The sequence below is a fragment of the Lagenorhynchus albirostris genome, chromosome 6 (assembly GCF_949774975.1).
Source record: "Lagenorhynchus albirostris chromosome 6, mLagAlb1.1, whole genome shotgun sequence".
NCBI lineage: Eukaryota > Metazoa > Chordata > Mammalia > Artiodactyla > Delphinidae > Lagenorhynchus > Lagenorhynchus albirostris.
In genome coordinates, this window is record NC_083100.1 from 29907385 (window position 1) to 29924955 (window position 17571).

Consider the following 17571-nt stretch of genomic DNA (forward strand, 5'->3'; position numbering starts at 1 on the left):
GGATCTAAATTAAAATAAAAATTAAATGCCTGTACATAATTCTAAATAAGCAATTGTACTTAGAGAAAATCTAAAGCTGTCTTTAAAATCTGTTTTCAGTTTTACAGTAATATTTCTTCATGGGCAGATCATAACAGCATTAGGATTATTTCTATAAAGGTGGTCAGTTATACTTAAGTTGTATTTATGCCCCCAGTGATTTCTGCCTTAATTTGCACTGTGAAAAATAAACAGCTGTATCTTGCCCTTCTGGACAGTCAATAGGTTTTATTTACATTGCTTTGAGAAAAGGAGACAAAAGACATCCCTTTACAACTGTCTTCCAGCAATCTCAGTTTGGAGGGGAATATATAACACAAATTTTTATACATGAGGAAACATAAATCTCTCTGTATATCAATACAAAAACGTATAAATAAGTAGACAAATAAAGTGGCTAGGAAGTCTCTTGAAGTCCAAATTTATAAACTGACCACCAGACCCAGAACTTAGATCTGTAACGGAAAAAAAAAATCATTATTAGCCTGAAAAAAAATTCAAACACCACTCTCACGAACATGGAAAAAATTAAACAGAAAATAGAAAACAATAATCACCGGAAAACCTGTGTCTTGTAAAGATTTCTTGCCATCAGAAGATGCAGAAACATTTTTCCCCCTGGTGCAAATGCAAACGTTTCTCAAGCACCCCCAGTTTCTTCCCCGCTTTTTCTCCCAAGCGCCGGTGTAGACGGCCGGTGTGGACTTTTTTCCAGAGATGAGAATTCGAAATTTGTACTTTACCGGGAGCGGGTGCACTTTTCCCCCCGGCCCCCCTTTCCTCTGCCTCCAAGATGGTAGGAAAGTTGTCGTTTCGGAGGGCAGAGGAGCTGCTCTCTGGTGTTATGTCCTCGCAGTGCCTGTAGTGGTGCTGTAGGAGGCTGCTGCCTCTTCTTGTGCAGCTCCGGCAGCCCTGCCTTCTTGGCTGGAGAGTATATTCAGGGATTTCCCCTTAATAATCACCGACCCTGGGAGCACTTTTTAGTTTCCAAAATAAAAATATGATCCTCACCCCTCTTGCTTGACAGGGAAAGGCTCTTGCCGGAGCCCAGGGGGGAGCAGTAGCAGCGGCGGCCGAGCTTCCTAGTCCATTGCCAGCGCCTCTCACTCTGATCTGTCAGACCAGCCGAGGGAAAAGGGGGGAAGGAGAAAAAAAAAAAAGCAGCTGAAAGGTAAGCAGAGGCGGCCCCAGGCCCGGCCCACATCCCCGGGCTCCCGTAGGGCGGCGGGCTGGGCCGCGCAGGCAGGGCGGGCGGCGAGCGCGCTTACGTGAGGCCGGGGATTCGCCGGCCCGCGCCAGGCCCCGGGCAGAGAATGAAAGGGTGAGAGGGGCCGGCGCCGGGGTGGCGGGGGCTGGGGACTCGGGGGCCTGGGGGGCGCCCACGGTTGACGACGGCAGGCCGCCGGGCGGGGGTGCAGCCGGGGCCGGAGCGGGGCGAGCGGCGCGGCCTGCGCGGGCCAGGGTGGGGGTGGGGGTGGGGGCGCCGGTTAGGCCTCGGGCCGGCTGGCGCCGCAGCGGCCGCGCCCTGCCCCCGCACCCCGGGCCTCCCCGCGCCCCTTCGGGTCTCCCGGGGCCTCCGGGCAGGACGGCGGCGTTGCTGGGCCGAATCTTGCGCGGGGCCCCGGAAGGCTCCCCCGCGGGGCGGCCGGCCCGGGCGGCCGGGACCGGGGCGTCAGGGCCTAGGAGCGGGGAATGGGCGCCCAGCCGCCACCCTCCCCCGCTCTCTCGCCGACGCCCCCCACCCCCGATTCCGGTAATAGTTGAATTTATTTCTCCCCCTCCTCTGCGCTCCGGGCGGTCAGGCCGGGGCGGGGCGGGCGGCCTGGCGGGCGTGGGGTGGGGTGAAGGGGTGGTGAAGAGTCAGGTGCAGCCGCGGCCCGGAAAGTTTCCTTTTAGGCCCGAATTGGGGGCTGGTCTCCTTTCGGGGAGCCCCGGTCCTAGCGCTCGCGACCCCCGAGGGCGTGGGGGAGAGCACTCGGCTATTTTGAAACTCTTTGCCAGTTCCTGTCCGTGGAAGGTACTCCGCCCCTGCACCCCTCGCCCGCTCCCCGGCGAGCCCTTCCAGGGCTGCAGACTCCAGCCCCTTCCCCGGGAGCCCCCCGGCTGGGGAGAGGGCCCGCTCGGCCCGTTTGCAAAAGTTTTCCAGGGATTTGTCTTAGCTTATTAGTTAGTGACTGGGCTTGTTGCAGTGGGAAGGGAGAAGGTAAATTCAGGTGGTATTTCTACGGGGCAGGCTTTCCTAATCGCTTTTTTAGCCCTCACCCCGGAAACCGGGGGTGTTATGTTCAGATTGAGCACCCACCCTCCTCCCATCCCTGGCTCCTTTGGGTCTCGAGCCCCCTTTTCTGGACAGCCTTGCTGAGGGAAAGAGGTAGGGAGCGGTGAGGAGCCTGTCAGTGAGAGGGGGCTGGATGTCTCGAGCAGCCCCCAGGAGTTTCCTGTCCTATTTGGTCAATGTCCGGGAAAACAAGCGCGGGGACGGGACCCAAGAGGGAGACCCAGGTTCTCAGGACGGACCCTGCTGGGAAGCATTAAGAATGAGGAGGGAGTGGAGGTGGGCAGGGCAGCTCCTGAAACAAAGTCTGCAGTTTAAGGATCAGTCGTTTATTTATTCTGATAACAGCTATTTGGATTTCTGTGATACTCTTAGGTTCGACCCTAGAAATAGAAAAATGGGCATTTTAAGGAAACTTGTTATTGCCACAACTCAGAAGGGTCTGTGGAAGAGTCCTCGGGGGACAGAACATAGCTGACACGGTGTGGTTTGAGTATGGGTTTTTTTTTTTCTCTCTCTCTCTATGTTTAAACGGATCCAATTTTAGCTATATTTTGGTGCCGTGAGTTTTGAAAGTTAAAAAAAAAAAAAGAAAAAGAAATCGAAAACTTAAATTTCCAAATCTAGATTTCCTGGTTTTCGGGGATGGGATGTTTCCTGTGGCTACACTTAACCTCCTGGTGTTCTTTAGTGTGGAAGTCGAAATGTTAATGTGCCCTGCCCCCCACTCCCAGCCCCCAGCGTGGGCATGTTTGGAGAGGTGATTTTTCCTCTTTCATTCGCCCTTTTCTTCCCAGCTTTTTTTTTAGCAGACCTAGGACAGGAGGTTGTGTGTAGGTATGTGTGTCCTGCCTGGTAGCAGGCTGGAGTTGGCTGGCAGAGGTGTTCCACATTCTGACTGCTCATCCCTCCTCCCCCACCCACCCAGAACACTGTTACCCAGGGACAAGGTGGTACTTGCAGAGGGCAAGGGGTAACCCAGGACTTGGTCAGTGCTGACTTCTGTTAGGCGTGGAAGTGAGATTCCTTCTGTGATTCTTAGTAAGTGTGGCTTCTTTTCCTTTTGTCTGCCTAAAATAAAACTCCTTCTGTTTCTCCACAATGACAGCCATCCAGCCATTTAGTATTTACTTAAGAAAGGCTTGATATTTGAGATTGTATGGATTTCTTACAAAAATGCAAATTACATTTAATGGTTGTTTAACTTTATTGATTAATTGAAATTGCTTATTGATTTTGATGTTTTCATATACTGTGTACCCAAAATTATTACTTCTGTTATAGCTTGTCCTTATTTTTGGAGCATATTGGATGGAAGAAATCAGTCTATGAGCCTCTTAGGACATTTTAAGGTTTAAAAAAATCTCTTTGCCTCATAATTTGATATTTTTAAGGTATATTGTTGGCATCATATTCCCAGACTTTCAAAATCTGTATATGAACAAATCCCAAAAGTTTTGAACTCCCCGGCCTACACATCTTTTCTGATCTAATCACCCCATGGGCTACTTTATTTTTGAAGGAATGGTGGTTTTCAAATACATTGTATGTGAAACTAAGAAAAGACTTTCAAGGCAAAATTAAATGAATTTTAAGTTGCTAAGGTAATATACTTTTTCACTGTTAAATATTTAGTTTCAAAAACAGATGTTTACTTTTCATTTATAAGTCTGAAGTAATCGTTTTCTTTCCTCCAAAAGATTGTGTAAGGAAATTTGTATACCCTACCCCAACCATTTTTCTCAGTGAGTAATGTTAGTACTATTTTTAGAGAAATGAAATTATAGTTTAGATGGATTTAAAAATTTCCAAGTCAGAGCACCCAAAATTAAACATGTCATTTCAAAAAAAAATGCTGATCCATTCATTCTTACCTGAAATGTTTCCCCAGGGTTAGTAGCTCTCACTATCCAGCTTTGGAACAGTAGTTATTGATAATGAGAGGTATTTGTATGTGAATACAGTTAACAGCAATATTCCGAGACAGGTAGCACTCCGTGTCTCCCCACACACACCTGGTAACTTGTAAACAATGGATGAATTGGTGAGACTGGGGTGGAGGCAGCAAATTGTCCCCAGTGGAGCAACTCCACTGCCTATACAATGGTGTCCCATCCAAGTCCATTTAACTTATGCTAATGCGACTCTGTGCTTTGCAAAACAAACAGCAGTGGAGTCTCCTCCCCACTTCCTTTAGGTATGAGTTTATTCCAGAACCCTGACTGTAATGGCTGGTCCTGGCTTTTTGGGGACACTTGCAGAGTTACTTTTGATCAGCTTAAAATGAAAACCTTAGGTCTCCCTTTTTTCCCCTCCTTGCACTTAAGATGCCAGGCTACTTGGTTCTGATTCTTTCCCAGAATGTGACTTGGTTTTAAGACAGCTTTTTGGTTGCATTTTATTTGTAGCATAGTATCCTGCCGTCAGCCGTATTTGGGCTGGGCCTTGGGTTCTGATCCCAGTTCTTCCACTGGGCAGGTTCTCAGCCTTTATCTATAGAACAGAAATAACTTCTTTTTGTTGTAAAGATTAGATGAGATAGCCCATGTGCTTGGCTCCTAATTCCCCTAGGCCACTCTACTTTTCTATTAGCACCGTCTATACTATTTCTCATTTGTTTGCTTTTTTTCTGACTAAAGGTAATATTTGCTCATATTCATCCCATTCAGGAGATAACCACTGTTAACATTTTGTGTGTGTGTTTCCCTATTTTGTGATTGTATGTGCATACCGCATAATTTCAGGATCTTCCATTTAACAGTGTTGTATAGTTTTGTATTGCTTAAAAGCTTGGGCTGTGGAGACAAATTGGCTTTGAATTCTACCTATGTAACTTGGGTAAATTACTCTCATTAAGTCTCAGTTTATTCATCTGTGAAAGGGGGTGATAATAACACCTTTTTCATAGGGTTGCTGTGATGATTAAATGAGGAATTGCACATAAAGCCTTTAGAGTGGTGCCTGGCGTGTGACCTTTATATAATATTTTCCTTTAAAGATTTTTTAATATTCTCGATGTGAATTTTTCACTGTGAATGAGTGCTTGACTCAGCATATATTAATACTAATACGTATTTGAGTACAGATACAATATAATTATTACTTTCATGGGGCAAATAAATATTTTTGTGCCAGGAAAAATCAGCAGTATATTCATAGAAAGTTTCAGTAGCTTGATGTTAGCCTCATCTCTGTCGTTGAACTCTGAGTTGGTTAATGTAAAGGAGTGGTAAGTACACCAGTGGGCAGAGAAGGTGGGTTTACTTCTAGCTCCTTTTAAACTCTAGAAGTTATCTGCTTGCAGCTGTGTGTGTTGCATGGCTTTGAAGGGCTGAGTAGTCTGTGGCTTTGGTAGGCTCACCTTGGGAGGGTAGGATGTTTATCTGAGGTGGCCGGTAGGATTTGCTGAAGCCAGTGGTGTTTCATTCATTTAACAGATTAGCATCTTTAGTGGTAGCCCTGGGCCTTGTAATAAAAAGACACATTGTCTGCCCTTGAGGAGTTTTTAGTCTAGTGGAGAAGAAAAATAAAGCTGACATTTACATCTTTGAATGGTGAGGGATAGTTTAGCCTGGAGGAAGGAAACCTACTTATTCTGGCCTAGGGGCAAGCAGTTAGCATTTTCCAGGGGGGGATTTCTGCCCTGAGCGAATGGGAGGAGTTAGAAAGGCATTCCAGGAGGTGGGACCTGCAAGTACTAATAAATGCCTAAGGACAAAGGAGTATTCTGTATTGCAAATTGTAGGAATTGGGGGAGTAGGAATCTATAATGGGACAGGGAGTGGTCAGCCTGACCAGGTCCTAAGGAGTTTGTACTTAGGCCAAGGGATTTGGATTCATTTTACATTTATGTAGGCCTTTGGCCAAATAAATTATTTGCATTTTAGAAGATTTGAATTGTACAAAAAGTGGAAGGAAGGAGGGCAAGTGAGACAGCTGCTGAGAAGAGATTGAAGGTTTGGACTAACGAGGTGGCAGTGGAGATGGAGAGAAGGCAGTGGAGAGGCTGTTACGGAGGTAAAAAGCGGTCTTCATAGGTTGACGGGATGTAGATTTGGGAACCATCCTCGTATAGGTAACAGCTGAAGTTGTAGAATTAGAAAAATTTGGTTTAGTCAGTGGTTCTTAGTCTTTTTTGGGAATCTGATGATCTTTCTGGCCCCTTCTCCAGTAAAATGCATTTATGCCTATTCACAGTTTTATACATTTGCTTGAAACTTGGAATAATCTAATCTTGGGGTAGATGTAGAGCAGTCATTAAAATGAAAGCCTGTAAAAATGTTTTGTCTGACATTCACTCTTTGTGTGTGAGTTTATCATTGACACGTTATAGATGAGGAAACAGATTTGTAAAATAACTTGCTCAAGGTCACGCATCTTGTATTTCAACAGTTTAAATGAGCTGCTGACATGGAACAGATTTTGTGGGAAAATTTGGATTTTTGTCTTTGAAAAATTGGAAGATCTGGAGCCCTTGGGTCCACGCGTGCCTGTGTGTTTTAATCGCGACAACTTGTTGGAACTGGTTTGAGTCTGCTGCCTTTAGATAAGCAAAGTTTGCCAAAGTCCGGCCGTGGCCCACCCCTGTGGCCCATGTAGGCATTTCATCTTGGATCCCTATAAAACAAGATTAAGAGCATCTTGGGGAACATTGACATTTAAGCCTGGGGTCAAGAGAAGCCATGACTGAGTGGCCAGAAAGAGAGTTTTCGAGAAAGAGAAAGTGTCAGGTGCCGCAGAGAGGTCAAGTGAGATAAGGATGGAAAGGTGGACCTGGAATTTAGCAACAAAGAGGCCATTGGTTTCAGATTTCTTAGAACAAAAGAACTTTGAGGACTGTAACTACAACTTAATTTTTCTTTCTTCTTGTCCTGCAGTACAGGGTTTCTGTAACAATTGAGAGTGACTGTGGCATGGATAGAAACTCAGAAAGCATTTATTGTAAAGGATTGTTAACTGGAGCTAATAAATGCTGTAACCCAATCAAACACTGCTCATTCTGCTAGTATTGTCATCCTAAGAACACCAGAACACCAGGAATATAGATGTTCTGTAGAATGTAGAAGATATTTTAATATTAGATTTTTAATATGGATTATAGAAAACAGGTCTCAGTGGATTCTGTTACCCTAGCCTCAAGGTGGGAGGACCTGACTTAACTGAGAATTATGTTGTACCATTCAGAAAACCAGCAGCAGCTGGAGACTGCATTTCAGCCCTGCAGGTCTTTGATTAAAGTAGTACCAATAAACTACTACTTACTGCTTCTAATAGTACTTAACATTAAGTGATTAGTATGTGCTAGGTACCATGCACATGAAATACCTAATTTAATTCTCCTAAGTGACTCAATGAGGTACATACTATTGTAATCCTTTCTTTGCAACTGAGAAAACTCAAACCTAAATAACTTGCCCAAGGTCAGACACCCAGTAATTAGCAGAGCCAGATTGAAGCACCATCTCTGATGCCCACTAAAGCCAGTAAGTGCTCTAAACTGCTGCATGAGCTATCCTTACCTTTCTAGTAAATTAGGTAAAGAATTCGACTAGCATAAGGGCCATTTTAATTAAAATTCACAGTGCAAACTTATTTGTACAATGCTGTTTGAGCACAGTGTTTGGCACATAATAGACATTCAATAAGCAATTTATTTTTAAATATTCTAGTTTGAACTTCATGTTGAATATTGTTTATATTTTGGGGTGATAGGCAGTTTTTCTCAGTGATCTTTCTCTTTGAATCACATCAGTTGATAGATTTTTATCATTTCTGTTTGAACTTCATGTTGAAGTTTGAACTTCATGTTGAATATTGTTTATATTTTGGAGTGATAGACAGTTTTTCTCACTGATCTTTCTCTTTGAATCGCATCAGTTCATAGATTTTTATCATTTCCGAGTCTAATTTTACTACTTTTCACATTGATATGTGGGATATTGCTGGTTTTTAAAAAAATCAATAATAATAATAATCTGTTTAGTATCGCATTTTTATGCTCCATGAAGTTGAATTAAAATTCATTTCAAAAAAAGCTTAAAGTAGGGGGGGACATGCTTTTTAAGACTTTATATGATCTGGGATAAGTAAAAATTCTTTTCGTTTGTATTAAATATATTAGAAAACTAACATTCTGAGAATTTAGGTTCATGTTGGATTAGAAAAATTGTAAGGTATGTTGTAGGTCCAGGCTCTTAAAAGGGGGTAGAATATAAAATTACAGATGGCAATTAGGGGAAAATGCTGTGGCAGTGAAATGAACGTGCTTCTGAAACTTGAGACTCAAAAGAACAGTAATGACACGCAGAGATTCCACATGGAGGTGATACAGTGGCAGTCCCAAAGAGAATAATGTTCAGATTTTTGCAAATTGGTTTATGGTTGCTGTTGGAAGACCGAAAGGGCTGTAGGTTGCTTTTGTTAAAAGCTTATCTTTGGAGAAATGTCTATTTAGGTCTTCTGCCCATTTTTGGATTGGGTTGTTTGTTTTTTTGTTATTGAGCTGCATGAGCTGCTTGTAAATTTTGGAGATTAATCCTTTGTCAGTTGCTTCATTTGCAAATATTTTCTCCCATTCTGAGAGTTGTCTTTTGGTCTTGTTTATGGTTTCCTTTGCTGTGCAAAAGCTTTAAGTTTCACTAGGTCCCATTTGTTTGTTTTTATTTCCATTTCTCTAGGAGGTAGGTCAAAAAGGATCGCGCTGTGATTTATGTCAGTGTTCTGCCTATGTTTTCCTCTAAGAGTATTATAGTGTCTGGCCTTACATTTAGGTCTTTAATCCATTTTGAGTTTATTTTTGTGTATGGTGTTAGGGAGTGTACTAATTGCATACTTTTACATGTACCTGTCCAGTTTTTCCCAGCACCACTTATTGAAGAGGCTCTTTTCTCCACTGTATATTCTTGCCTCCTTTATCAAAGATAAGGTGACCATATGTGCGTGGGTTTATCTCTGGGCTTTCTATGCTGTTCCATTGATCTATATTTCTGTTTTTGTGCCAGTACCATACTGTCTTGATTACTGTAGCTTTGTAGTATAGTCTGAAGTCAGGGAGCCTGATTCCTCCAACTCCGTTTTTCATTCTCAAGATTGCTTTGGTTATTCGGAGTCTTGTGTTTCCATACAAATTGTGAATTTTTTTGTTCTAGTTCTGTAAAAAATGCCAGTGGTAGTTTGATAGGGATTGTATTGGATCTGTAGATTGCTTTGGGTAGTAGAGTCTTTTTCACAATGTTGATTCTTGCAATCCAAGAACATGGTATATCTCTCCATCTATTTGTATCATCTTTAATTTCTTTCATCAGTGTCTTATAATTTTCTGCATACAGGTCTTTTGTCTCCACAAGAGGGAAGAGATATGGGAACATATGTATATGTATAACTGATTCACTTTGTTATAAAGCAGAAACTAACACACCACTGTAAAGCAATTATACTCCAATAAAGATGTTAAAAAAAAAAGAAATATAAACAGGGACTTCAGGGAAAAAAAAAAAGCTTATCTTTCTTACTTTTCTCCCTGCTAATGTCTTATTCCTCCATTTTTGCAGAAGAAAGAAACTGTGGAAAGGAATTTATTTTTCATTAAACTCAGCATGTAATATCAAGAAGGATTTTTTTGTTTTGTTTTACACGGACCCGTATTTCCTTCTCTTGAATTTCAGTATATGGATATGTTTGCTGTGAAAGTATTCTTTCTGTGGGTCTATTCTCAGTAATAAGTTATTTTTGCTTTTTTGGTAATAATTAATAAGAGTGTATATTCTACTGCTGCTCTTAAGTGTTTAATTACCTTAATTCTCTTCTTTAAGGGAGCATAGATCTGTTTGTATTCTAATTCTAAACAAGTTATTTCCACAGCAGAATATAGTATGTACTATAGCTGTGATAAATTTAGTCTGGTTAGGATTTTTTTTTTAGTGATATTCATCGTGTATTAAAAGGTAGAGCTTAGGTATAGTTCTAAGTGGATTAGTCAGTGGGATTGTATTTAAATGTTAGGGTCTGTAAGCCATTTGATTAAGATCATGTGGACTTTATAAATTATATGTTTCATCTCTTGTTTTATCTTACAATGAATGTCAGTGAGTGAAGGCCATGTGAACTTCATCTTTGGTGGAGTAGGGGTAAAGAACTTAAGTGGTGGGAGGCTAGACGTAAAAAATGAAAAATATATAGTGTTTTTTGTCTTCCCCTGAGATCTACCTTAGCGCTTTTGTGATGATTTCTTCTTTAATTTAAAAGGAAAAACCTGTTAATGTAGAGAAGACCAGATGAATAGTTGTTTCTAGTTTACAGACAAAGTGATTTTTTTTTTGGCCATGCCATGCGGCATGCAGGATCTTAGTTCTCCAACCAGGGGTCGAACCAGTGCCCCCTGCATTGGGAGTGCAGTCTTAACCACTGGACTGCCAGGGAAGTCCCTATAGACAAAGTGGTTTTGATATTAAATAATACTCATTAAGAAGGAAGTTAGATTTCAAAGCAGAGGGCCATTGTCCCCCAACATTATTTCCTTTTATGGTATATAAAGTGAGTTTGAATACATTAAAGAATTGAAAATATAAGTATAAAGATTAAATTGGGCTTAAAAATTTTTTTTATTAATTTAATTTATTTTTGGCTGCATTGGGTCTTTGTTGCTACGTGCAAGCTTTCTCTAGTTGCCGCGAGCAGCGATACTCTTCTTCGTTGTGGTGCACAGGCTTCTCACTGTGGTGGCTTCCTTTGTTGCTGAGCATGGGCCCTAGGCACTCGGGCTCAGTAGTTGCTCTAGGGCATGCGGGCTTCAGTGGTTGTAGCTGTCGGGCTCTAGAGCGCAGGCTCAGTAGTTGTGGCGCAGTGGCTTAGTTGCTCCACGGCATGTGGGATCTTCCTGGATCAGGGATCGAACCTGTGTCCCTGCATTGGCAGGTGGATTCTTAACCACTGTGCTACCAGGGAAGTCCCTGAATTGGGTTTTTAAAAGAGGGATTTGAAAATGGAGAACAGGTAGGTGATTGTTCAAAAAGGAGATGGAAAGTTGGCTTTTAGTAGGACTTTAATACGTTAAAAATCAAAGAAATATTAATAGAAAAAAATAACAGGTAGATGTAAAAAAAACTAAGGTTGAAGAGAAGTTGTTTATAAGATATTGCAATTAAACACCCATTTGTAATGGCATAGAGGTCATTAGCAAGAGCTTTGGCAGCTTGTGGCAAATGCTGAAAGAGGGCAGTTGGATAGATTAATGAATTCTTAGAGTTAGGAGGAAGTTGAATAGGTAGATTTTAATTCAGAAGATGTTGGGGGTAGGAGTTTATTAATTAATTTATTTTTGCTGTGTTGGGTCTTCGTTTCTGTGCGAGGGCTTTCTCTAGTTGTGGCAAGCGGGGCCACTCTTCACTGTGGCACGTGGGCCTCTCACTATCGCGGCCTCTCTTGTTACGGAGCACAGGCTCCAGACGCGCAGGCTCAGTAGCTGTGGCTCACGGGCCCAGTTGCTCCGCGGCATGTGGGATCCTCCCAGACCAGGGCTTGAACCCGTGTCCCCTGCATTAGCAGGCAAATTCTCAGGCACTGTGCCACCAGGGAAGCCCCTTACATTGTTTTAAAAAACATTATTTGCCAGATAGACATTGGGTAGCAAATTATGTGAATCTATTTGATGAAACGTTTGGTGTTACCTCAGATGTACTGCAATATTCAAAAAATTTAAAGCTTCTAAATTATACTTTCTCTTGGTATATGGCTATGGCTATTAGAAATTATTGTGTAGACTGAAGTACCAATTTAGTGATTTTTAAAAATTAATGATTGGTGGGTGAATCTAGTAACCTGCTTTGGGTAGACAACCTAGAATTGAGGTACTACACAAGCTATTATGTAGGCAGCATGTACTTATTGAGCAGCTATTAACTTCTGGGCACTATGCTAAGCTCTGGGATATAATGATGAACAGAAAGCTGTTTATCCCTCTAGGAGCTTATTTCCTAAGACGGAAGACAACGGAAGAACAGGCAATTAAAGTAGAATGTGATAAGCGTTAAAACAGGGAAATGCACAGAGTACCTCAGAGGAGCATGTAACTAACTCAGCCTTAGGGAATCTGCATGGGTGACAACTGAGCTGTGTTCTGAGGCTAGGGCTGGCTGGAGGAGGGGGCACAAAGAGGAAGACATCCATTGCTCTGGACAGAGGGCCTATCCTTGGGCTTAGTGAGACCAGAGGCGCCTGGGTGCTCAGAGCTCTGGGTGAAGTCCTCCAGTTATTCACTTCCTTTCTATTGAGTGCCTCTCATTGCATAGATTATAATCTTTTCAGGGAAAAAATTATGTCTTTTACTATTAATATTCTCTATAGCTTCTCTGAAAATGATGGACTTGCCATCAGTGTTTAATAAATAAATACTTGTCATTGAAGCTAGAATCACATGGATTTGACATAGTGAAAATGAATCAAGTTTAGTAACTTCTTTAATAACATGTTGATTCTTTAAAATAAACAGAAAATAACGTAAGGAATATGTTTGTTGTAAAACTTAGATAATTTGTTTTATGATTTTGATTTTATTTTGGTACATTTTACTATACAGAATTTTAAAAGATACTTCTGGTTAATGATGTCAGAGTACTGACATCTCTGTTCTCTAAACCAACTAAAAAGAATAAGGAGAATGAGAAACAGAAGAAAAACTCAATCTTTGATAACTAAAAAAACCCTTGTAATCAGAATATATGAATTAGTGCTATTTAAGTGCAGTGGGAATGGAACCAGGGCAAGAGAGGATGCAAGGAGAGGATGATTTCCTCTGTAGAACTCAAGCAAAGTGGGGGGAGCAGCTTCCTCCCAAGTAGGTGACACACCATGAGGACGAAACTAGTGATCCCCTTACTAGGAATGTCAAAGTTGGTATATACATTGTGCTCCCTGAGTGGCAGGAGAGGTGGGGTTGAATAACAAACCGTAGAGTCGTACTATTTTTGCAAGAAGTTGAGAGTAGAGGAGAAACTGGCGGCATGCAGCCATATAGCTGCTGATCTGGTCAACTGAACAGAAATAAAGCCTAAATTATCATCCCCTAATCTATGCCATGTGGGCCCCTGCGAGTTGGGGAGACTAATCCAACATTGAGTCAAGCCTTAAGGGAGGAGTGTTGGAGATGATCATTTTCAGAAAGAACAGAGAAAGTGAAAATTATGAATAAATAGTTCCTTATGCTGGGAGGTGGTGTGCAGAGTTGGGGGCGAGACATGGCTCCTCTGAAACAGGAGTTTAAAGATGAGATGCAAAAGCTCAAGAAATAAATAAGATATAAGAGTGAGCTCAGGGAACCAGGGTATGAAATAAAAGAGGAAAATATAGTCATTGTAGAAATGAAGGTCACTTTCAAAGCAACACATATACACTATAGCTGATGATAATGGAGGTGAGCTTGAGAAATTTGAACAATCCAAAATGGAAAAAGTAAAAAATAAAGACTAGAGGGCTTCCCTGGTGGCTCAGTGGTTGAGAGTCCACCTGCCGATGCAGGGGACACGGGTTCGTGCCCCAGTCCGGGAAGATCCCACATGTCGCAGAGCGGCTGGGCCCGTGAGCCATGGCCGTCTGGAGCCTGTGCTTCTCAACGGGAGAGGCCACAACAGTGAGAGGCCCACATACCGCAAATAAATAAATAAACGAAAAATAAAGACTAGAGACAGACAGATATGGAAGACAGTAAATCTAGCATACCAATAATTGGTACCCCTGACGGATACAATAGAATAAATGAAGTAGAAAAAAAAATTCAAGATACTAAGGAAGAGTTTCCCACAATAAAAGACGAAATTCTAGAATGGCTTCTAGTATTTAAATATAGAGACTTAAAAAATTTTTTTTTTTTTAATTTTTGGCCACACCACGTGGCTTACAGGATCTTAATACCCTGACCAGGGATTGAACCCTGGCCCCGGCAGTGAGAGTGCTGAGTCCTAACCACTGGATCGCCAGGGAATTCCCATAAAGACTTTTATTGTTAGGTTAAAGTGGGGGGAAAAAATCAAACCTCCAATAAAAGAGGCTGGCCTCAGGCTTTTTCATTCTAGGAGACATGGAAAAAAATTATACAAAGTCAATAGACAGAAAAGAAAAAAATATGATCCAAGACTTATGTCCAGGCAAGCTATAGTTTAAGTATAATTTCAGTTGACATATATTTTTAAACAAAAACCATGGCTTATTTTCCATAAGTCAGTCCTTGGTGGGGAATGTGGAAAAGGGAGGTAAATATTTTATCAACTATTGAATCAAGAGATGAATTGAAAACGAAGTTAAAAGAGTAGTGATTAGCATCGAATAATTTTAAATGTAGGACAAACATTAAAATGTCATAAGCTATAGCAATGTAGAAATAATAATCTAAGGAAGAAACACTGAGTTGGAATGGGTAGGTAGTTAACAAAAACGGAAATTTTTCTCATTCATAACATGAGATTAATCACAATAATGCTAAATATACTAATTTTCTTAGTTTGGAGTAAAGAAATGTTATTTAAAGGACACAGACTATAAATCTTCTAAGAAAATAGACTGTATAGTGAAATATGTAATAAAAAGATAGAATTGAAAGCTAAAAACAATACAAAAAATAAGGTAATAAAATTAAGATGAAACATTTGTCATGTAAGTAAATACAAAATTATTAATTGGATGAACTCATTTATTAAAAGAAAATGACTCAGATTGGAGCAAAAAAGTCAAACCTGTTAAGAGATGCATCTAAAAATGGGACCAACAAATAATAATTTAGTAAATATTTTAGGCTTTGTGGTACAACTACTAGTTCTACTGTTACAGCATGAAAGCAGTCATATACAACGTGTAAATGAATGAACAGGACAGCCTTCCAATAAAACTTTATTTACAAAAACAGGCAGTGGGCCAAATTTGTCTTATAAGCCAGTGTTTGCTGACCTGTGATCTAAAACAGTGCCTCAGAAAACCTGAGAGTAAAATGATGGGTAAAGACTTAACCAGCAAGTTCACATCCAAAAAAATGGAGTCCAGGTATTAGTGTCAGACAAGGTTGAATTCAAGACAAAAAGCATCAATTGAGTTATATTTCCTAATGATAAAGAGTGACAGTCTAGTGATCATGAATCTCTGTATCAAATAATACAGCTTTAAAATTTATAAAATAAATACAAGGAGAAACAAATAAGATGATAGTAGGAGATTTTGATTCATCTCTTCCAGCTCTTGGTAGATAGAGAAAGCAAACGAAATAAGTAATAACATAGTGACTGTTAATAGCATGATATATGATACAACTAACAACATACCCTGGAAACAACGAATACTCTTTCCCAGGAATATCTGTTAGTCCCCAAATAAAAACTCAGTCAAATCCAAAATCAGAAATATATGCAGATTATGCTCCTTTTTCTTTTTTCCTTGTGAATTTGTTTTTATTAGGATATGGGGGATGGGTTGAGAAATATCTCCGTGGGTTATGCCCCACCAGGGAAGTGTCCATTCTGATCTTCCTGGGATGGCTTTTAGAACTTTTCCTTAGAGCTGCTATTCTTGCTGCCAGCAGACTCTAAAGGTCCACTGCTGAGTGGCTGCTCCTTGGAAGAGAATTTCCTCTTTTTCTTGGGGGCACTCTTGTTTCTGACTTCAGGGTCACTAACTGGTTCCTCTTTGGGGAATGATTTCTTCCTCTTGGGAAGACTTCCACTGCTAGCTGTCTCTTCAAGGTCACTGCTAACCAGCTTCTTGATTTCTTTTTCTTGGGTTTGGAGAAAGAGATGGGTCTTCCATTCCATTCTCCTGAGGAGCCTACTGGGGCTTTTGCTTTTCTTCATTTGGGGTCTTACACTCCTGGGAGGCAGCTGAGGACTTGCCCAGGGGATGAGTGTGTGCTGCAGTCAGCTCTCTGGGCTCTCAGCAAGGTCTCAGCACCTTTGTCCTTCCTCACACTCCTCTACACTGCTGCTGTTTTCTCAAGATGTGAGGGCAGTGGCAGCCAGCTGTTTCTCTTTTCCTTCTTCAAGTGTTTCTTCTGTTTCTCCAGCTTCCTTGTAATCTCAGCATCTATTCTCTTCCTGAACCATTGCCTCCTTCATGACATCCATTCTTTTGTGGAATCTCTCCAGTCACATAAGACAGCCGTTCCTCGACTTATTCATGAAGCTTCTCCCCAGATATGCTTGTGGGCACCTCAGAGAAGCAATCAGTTCATGAAGCAGTACTGCGTTTGTTTACTAGGTATCTGGAGATGCAGCCTTTGTTCTTGGTAGCTGCTAGGCCAATGAAGGTGGAATGGAAAATAAGTCCATATTTTGAGGTGTTACCCCTTGTCTTCAGAGCTCTGGAAACTTGGTTCCTTTGTTGGGCCCAGAGAATCACTCAGACACCAGTATGCTCCTTATTCTTTTTTATTTTTATTTTTTTGTGGGATCTTAATTCCCTGACCAGGGATTGGACCTGGGCCCCAGGCAGTGGAAGCACGGAGTCCTAACCACTGGACCACCAGGGAATTCCCAATGCTCCTTATTCTTAACTAGCACTAAAACAAAGGGAAGCATAAAACTCTACTATCTGAAAAAATTAAATAACTCTTGGGTCAAAGGAGAAATAAAAAAATAAAATCCAAATCAACTAGAAAGTATTGATAATCAGAATTCTGTGTATTAGTACCTATGGGATATGATTAAAACAGTACTCAGGAAAATTCATAGATGTAAACAAATTACTAAGCAAGAAAAGAATGAAAATAAAAGAATTCAGCCCAAGAAGTTAACAAAATAATAAAATAAATGGAAAGAAAGCAGAAAGAATGAACAAATATAAAAGCAGAAATTGATGAATTAGAAAATACATGGAGGTGCTGATAAATCCAAGAGGTTTTTGTTTTGTTTTGTTTTGCTTTTGTTTTTTGGGGGAGGATATTGGTAAAAACATTAAACAGATAAACTCCTGTTGAACCCAATCATGAACAAAAGGAGGAAGCACAAATATCACGTATATGTATGGACATACACAGAATACGAGAATGAGTCACAGATATTTAGAAATTTAAACGTAAGAGGTCACATTGCTAAATTGTATGCAGATAAACTTGAAAACCTCATCTGCAGAAAACACTAGTAGGCCCAGGCAACTTTCTAAGTAACATTATAACTACAATGCTTTTTAACTGTTCAGGAACATAGATTTTATAAATTGTTTTTTAAAATATTAACACCTAATTCTGCCAAAGCACAAAAAAAACCTCCAGACATTCTCAAAATACA

The 17571-nt window shown here is 41.0% G+C and overlaps 1 protein-coding gene, 1 long non-coding RNA gene and 1 pseudogene across 3 annotated transcripts in view; 1 reads left to right on the forward strand and 2 right to left on the reverse strand.

The window, feature by feature from the left end:
- Window positions 1-239: 239 nt before the first annotated feature.
- Window positions 240-1398, reverse strand: LOC132522146 (uncharacterized). 2 transcript variants are annotated; one of them, XR_009541093.1, is made up of 3 exons: window positions 1308-1389; window positions 597-1152; window positions 240-494 (listed from the first exon to the last, which is right to left on the reverse strand). It is a non-coding gene; the product is annotated as an uncharacterized LOC132522146 (long non-coding RNA). The 2 variants fall into 2 exon arrangements; XR_009541092.1 differs by having other exon boundaries at window positions 597-1398.
- INO80D (INO80 complex subunit D) overlaps window positions 1023-17571 on the forward strand; it is a 61756-nt gene continuing 45207 nt past the window's right edge. Inside the window, exon 1 of the mRNA XM_060152228.1 lies at window positions 1023-1210. The gene's annotated coding sequence lies outside the window, so the exon portion shown is untranslated. The remainder of the gene's footprint in view (window positions 1211-17571) is intronic.
- LOC132521510 (nucleolar protein 56-like) lies at window positions 15784-16401 on the reverse strand (annotated as a pseudogene).